A 6,309-nucleotide genomic window follows, 5' to 3' on the forward strand; every position below is an offset into this window, starting at 1 on the left:
AGTTTTCTCAGTTTCCAGTTTGTTGCTCCATATGCTGGCAGTACACCTGCCCACAAGATGATGGCATCACCCAAGTCCATATGCGACAGTCCATTTTTCCCTATGCCCACAGCATGATGGTTTTTCCAGCCTGCATTGATCTGTCCCACTGGATTGACAGGTTTCTTGAGTTCTCGTCGAACATTTCAAATTTTCCCCTGAGGCAAAACTGCTGTGGGTCGTATGGCCGGAACCAGGTACCCCAAATAACAACTGCGGGGCCAATTCTCAGGTAACCACTTGTATGATTTCCTACCACATACAAAATAACAGTCTTCTACTTTGGTAGTAACTTTACTATGTCCTGGTTCTGGATGAAACATTTTTTTGTCAACTATAATCAGTTGTTTATAAAGATCAGCATTATGTCTTACTTCATCAGTTGTCCTATGCATCAGTTCAAAAAATGAGTCATAGCTTGTGTTGCAATAGGAACCTGTGTTATCAGTTTTATTGTAGCATCTATAGGGAACATTCACATTGCAATTGCTCCAACCACCTGAACTGTATCATTTTTGTAAAAACACACAGTCCCCTTTTGTCAAACAGACAAGTGCAATGCTACTTTATCTTGTGATGTAACATCTGATGTATCATAGACTAAATTTTCCCAGGTCTTGTTGGCTCCTAGGGGGACTGAAGTTAACAATAACCCCCCGTATGCTGTTGGCAAAGCTGTGCAAATCCAGCAATTCAAAACATTGAAGGTCTCAGCATACACATATTTGATTGCCTGGTAAGTGTTGAAATTTGGGTGCCACTCTACATGCAACTCTCCATGTTTATTCAGTTCAGTTTGTGTGGCTGAGAAAAGGAATGGCCACAACAAAAAATTATTGTCACTAGTACAGTTAACAGGATGATTATGCAATACTTCTGAAGAAATGGTTGTTCTGCACTCCTGTTTTCTCCGACTCTTCCAAGTAGTTTTATTTGGATTTTTCTGGATTCTATAATTTTTGCTTTTAATATGTGATCTTACTCTCTGCCTTCAGCACCAATGGTTTCTTCACTGGGGTTGAGACGGATCAGTCCTATTGATCTGATCCCCCTTTGTAGTCAGACTTTGTGCTGAGGGCCCCGATGTAGAGGTAAGATTTTTGTCCAGTTCAAAGTTCTTAACTAATTTGCAGTGCATCAGGTGGATCCACGAGGCTCGCTCTGCAATTTTGACTGCAGTGGGTGTTGAAAGAAGCACCTGTTATGGGCCTTCCCACCTTGGTGATGGCCAGTTTTTCTTCTTAATGTTTTTCACCCAAACCCAGTCCCCTGGGATCACTGCCACTTCTGATGTCTCGGTTTGTTCTTTATCTTTAATAGAATTTGACTGCAACAGATGTTTAGAATTCAACAAATTTCTCATATATTCAGCTAGTGTATAGCCAGCTTCCTGGTCTGTGGGCATGATAAGTTTCCACTGGGGTGTATTATAAGCCCTTTCAAACAGTTTTTCAAAAGGAGTCAATCCTTTTGCAGTCGGAACAGTTCTCATGCTCAACAATGCCAGGGGCAAATAATACACCCACTTCTTTCCTGTCTCAGCTATTAATTTTCTTAATTTATTCTTTAATATTCCATTATGCCTCTCAACTAGTCCTGCAGATTGCGGATGGTATGCACAATGATTTTTTAAAGAAATACCAAAATGCTTACTTAACTGCTGTATGGTTTGGTTTACAAAGTGTGTACCGTTGTCACTGTAGATCCTTCCCGGAATGCCGAATCTAGGGATGATTTCTTTGACAAGAACTTTTGCCACTGTGATTGCATCTGGATTTTTGGTTGGTAAAGCTTCCACCCATCTGGAAAACATATCTACAATGACAAGACAATACTTTTTATTTTCACATTTGTTCAATTCTATGAAATCCATACAGATAGTGTGAAACGGATATGGTGGTGTAGGGAAACTCCCTTGCTTGGGCTTTAACGCCCCTTGTGCATAATGTTTGTTACAAATTTGGCACATCAAACAAAATTTTTTAGAGTAGTTTGTAAATCTGTACGTTGTGAACACCTGGTTCACCAGCTGTACCATCCCCCTGTTGAGACATGGCACTGCCCATGGCTCAACAAAGCTGCATATCTAAACAAATTAGATGGTAGTATCGGTTTCCTTTCTTTAGAGATGTACAGCCCCTTTTCGAGAATTGCTCCTCGTTTTACCCATCTTTGTTTTTCAGCTTGCGTAGTGAGTGTCTGCATTGTCTTTAGCATTTCTAAGTCTAAAATCTCAGAGGGTTGTAGTTCCTCATTTAAAAGAAATACTTCTGAAGCTGCTTGTTTTGCAGCTGTATCAGCTCTCGCATTACCTTTTGAAACCCTATCTTGTTGCTTGGTGTGAGCTGTGCATTTACAAATAGCTATTTTCTGAGGTAACTGAATAGATTCTAAAAGATCTAAAATAAACTGTGCATGATTGATAGGTTTGCCAGTAGATGTTATCATTCCTCGGTTTTTCCACTGTTGCGCAAAAACATGTACAGTAGAAAAAGCGTACTGTCTGTCAGTAAAAATGTTTACACTTTTACCCTTTGCTAAGGTACATGCCCGTGTCAAGGCAATCATTCTGATGCCTGTGCAGATAAATTGTGTGGTAAAGGTTTTGCTTCTATAATCTCAGTGTCAGAAACTACTGCATATCCTACTAGGTTCTGTCCTGCAGGACCCCTTTTGCACGAACCATCCACGTAGTATGTCATCTCGGCATCATCCAAGGGGACATCCGTGAGATCTTTTCTAGATAGTGTCTTTTGCTCAGTTGCCTGCAGGCAGCAGTGTGGTGTGCCATTTGCAGGGGTTGGGAGCAAGGTAGAAAGGTTCAAAGTCGTGCATCGTTCAATTGTCATGTCAGGTTGGCTCAACAATATAGTCATACAGGAAAGATGCCTAGCAGGGGAAAGATATGCTACTTTCTCTTGTAGTAAAATAATTGCGACTTCATGAGGCACTCTCAAGGTGAGAGGGTGGAATAAAACTATTGAGGCCGAAGCCTGTACTGCCATTGCAGCTGCAACTACTGCTTGTACACAGTGAGGTAAGGACCATGCCACTGGATCTAGTTGTGATGAATAGTAAGCAATAGGGCGTTGCTTGTCCCCATGCTGTTGTGTTAATACTGATGTCATATAACCTTGCTTACAATCTATAGTTTGGAAAAACATTTATGGTAGTTTGGTAATCCTGGAACTAATGAGGACGCTATTAACTGTTTCAGTTTGCAGAAAGCAGATTCTGCCTCTGGTGTCCATTGTAACAAATCCTGTGCTGCCATAGGCTTTTTATATATCAGGTCAGTCTGAGGTTCAGATTCCAAGGCATAGTTTGGAATCCAGCTCTGGCAAAAATTAGTTGTACCCAGGAAGGACATCATTTCCTTCTTGGGAGTGGGTTTTGGTGCTTGTAAAATTGCTACTTTTCTGTCCTCATCTAATGTTCTACCTTCTTTGGATATTACATATCCTAGGTATTTGACTTGTTTTGTTCCAAAGCTGCAGTTTATTTTTGTTTACCTTATGTCCTTCAGTGGCTAAAAATTGTAATAGTCCTATGGTATCTTCTTTGCAATCTTGCTGGGTGAGGGCCAACAGCAAAATGTCATCAACATAAAGTAAAATCTGACTGCCTCTTGGTGGGGTAAATCCCGCCAAGTTGCTTGCCATTTCTTGTGAGAATATTGTTGGACTTTCACAATACCCCTGTGGTAGTCGTGTATATGTATACCTTTTCCCTTGAAATGTGAATGCAAACCAATACTGGCTGTCAGGGTGTATCGGTATTGAAAAGAACACATTGCTGATGTCTACCACAGAAAAATACTTCTGTTGAGGTTTTAAATCATTCAACAAGGTGTGTGGGTCTGGCACTGTGGGTGCCCTTGGTATTACTGTGTCCTTTACAGCTTGTAAATCTTGGACCATACGCCATTCTCCATTTGCTTTTTTAACAGGAAATAAGGGTGTGTTACATGGTGAATCGGGAGATTCCACCAGCACCCCTTCCTTAAGTAAAGCTGCTATGATAGGTTTGATTCCTGCCTCTGCATCTTTTCTTAAGGGATACTGTCTTTTTTGTGATCTGAATGCTGACTTTGGTGTGATAGTAACTGGTCCCGCTGTATGAATAAGTCCTACATCTGACTTCCCTGTTGACCAGAGAGTGCCTGGTATATTCTGTAAGGCATTCTCTTCCTCCTTTAATAGGAGTGCTAATCAGCTGTCCTTGCTAGACTGCAAGTGTACAGCTGGGTGGGTCTGAGTTATCCAATTCAACTTCTGTACTTGTATTCCCTGTTCTGACAGTTCTAATTCTGTCTGTTTCTCCCATCTCGTGACTTTTTCTCCTAGGTCTGCCTATTCTATGTTTTTGTCCTTGGTTAAGCTAACATATGGTAATAGATTAGATTTATAGAGTGCAAAGAATTCCTGGGGCAATGAACAGCTGGCTACACTGTTCCCTTCTGTGTCCCAGTACAGTACAGGTTATGTAATATTAATCTGTTTGCATGATTTTTAAATAATTCTTGCTCATATTCCTTAACAGGTCCTGGTGTGTTACAATAATACAGGGTACAGTGCAACAAGTGTTGCTTATCAATGTCAAGGGAGTGGAACTTGCTGATGGCTACATTCATTAACTCTTCGGCCACAATCCCTGGACCAGTTGTAACCAAGTCCTGGCTGTACCAATAAAACATTTCACCATTCGATTGTACTGCAAAGGTATCAATTTGTCACTGTGCTTCCATACCCTGCATGGTTGGAACTACTGCTATACCAAATAGCTGCATGAGGTCTCTGCCCAAGAGGTTTACTGGGCATTTTGCAGAAACAACAATTTTGCTTTTCTGAGTCAATCCTGAAACAGGATCAGTTATCGCAATGTTACGGGAGAGGGGTTCCAGATATAGCTGCCCATTAGCTACTTTTACCTGTATGTAATCAGGTGACTCTGTGTTTTCTGACAGTTTGGAGGGATGTATCAGGGTCCGTGATACCCCTGAGTCACACAAGAATTTAACTTCCCTCCCTTCTACCAAGAGTGTAACTTCTGGTTTTGTGTCTACTAAATAGCACTCCAGGCTCAATAAAGCTAGGTCTAATATTTCATTTTCTTCACTATCACTAACTTCTTGCACTTCCTCTATCTCTTCTGTCACATCCTCTACCCCCTCTATCACATTTTCAGTTGTCCTTTCTCTGCTATCCCCTTCTAGTGATTCCTGACTATCATATAGTCAGTCCTCACCCTCCTTGTCTTCCGTGGTTGCCTTCTTGTTTTTCCTGCAATCCCTTGCCAAGTGTCCCTTTTCACTGCATTTGAAACATTCACCCCTTTTCTTTCATCCTTCAAAGTCATCTGATCACTGATCAGATTGTTTGTTTCCCTGTGCATTTTTCTTGCTCTTTTTCCCGGACTGTACTACATAAACTTCTGCTCCATCTTCTACAGAAAATACTCGAGCTTTCTTTTTCTTTTTGCTATTAAAATGCCTTTTGGCATGCCTAGCATATTCAAGTAATGATTGTAACCTGCTTGTATGATGGTCTACCATGTGTTTTGTAATAAAACTGCTTATGGGAGCAATACTGCCTTTTAAGAATGCATTCTTTAACTGCTGTTCATATGGGGAATCTTGTGTTTGATCTTCAGGAACCTGCATTCCACAGTGGTCATTAAAACATTCTAATAATCTGGCATAATACTGGTCAACAGTTTCACCTTCTTGTTAGATGCATTGATTAATGCAAGTCCAGTCTGCCTTAGGCTTCCATTTTTCAGAGATGCGGTCTGTGAGACCTTTTACTCTGTTGTCTAGTTCTGCGCTGCTATGTGGGAGGGGTCTATGTGCAGCGTCATGGGGATTCCAGTTGCCACTAATCATGTGCCAATCTGGCCCCACAGTTTGTCTAACTACTTTTTCTACCTCTTCTCTATTTAAGTTATAACTCACCCTCATTCCTTGTAAATCTTCTGAGAACTTTCTAAAATTAACTTTTGGATGGGGAATTCCCTCAGTGGCTTTCCGGATATCTTCTGGAGTCCAGGGTCTATACACTAAAATAGTTGGGTCCTGACCATCTTGTCCTGCCTGAGGATTAGGTATTTCTATAAGTGGGCATATTTCTTCTTCACTCATAGATCGTGAATTCTTAACCATTTGATATAACTCAATGCCTTCATTTGAATTACCTGCCTGTGTTCGAGACCTGGTCCCGATGGGATCTCTAATAAATGGTTTTACTTTTACAATGTCTCTATTTTCAGTGA

The sequence above is a fragment of the Protopterus annectens genome, chromosome 7.part0, assembly GCF_019279795.1.
Source record: "Protopterus annectens isolate FY-2018-M chromosome 7.part0, PAN1.0, whole genome shotgun sequence".
NCBI lineage: Eukaryota > Metazoa > Chordata > Ceratodontiformes > Protopteridae > Protopterus > Protopterus annectens.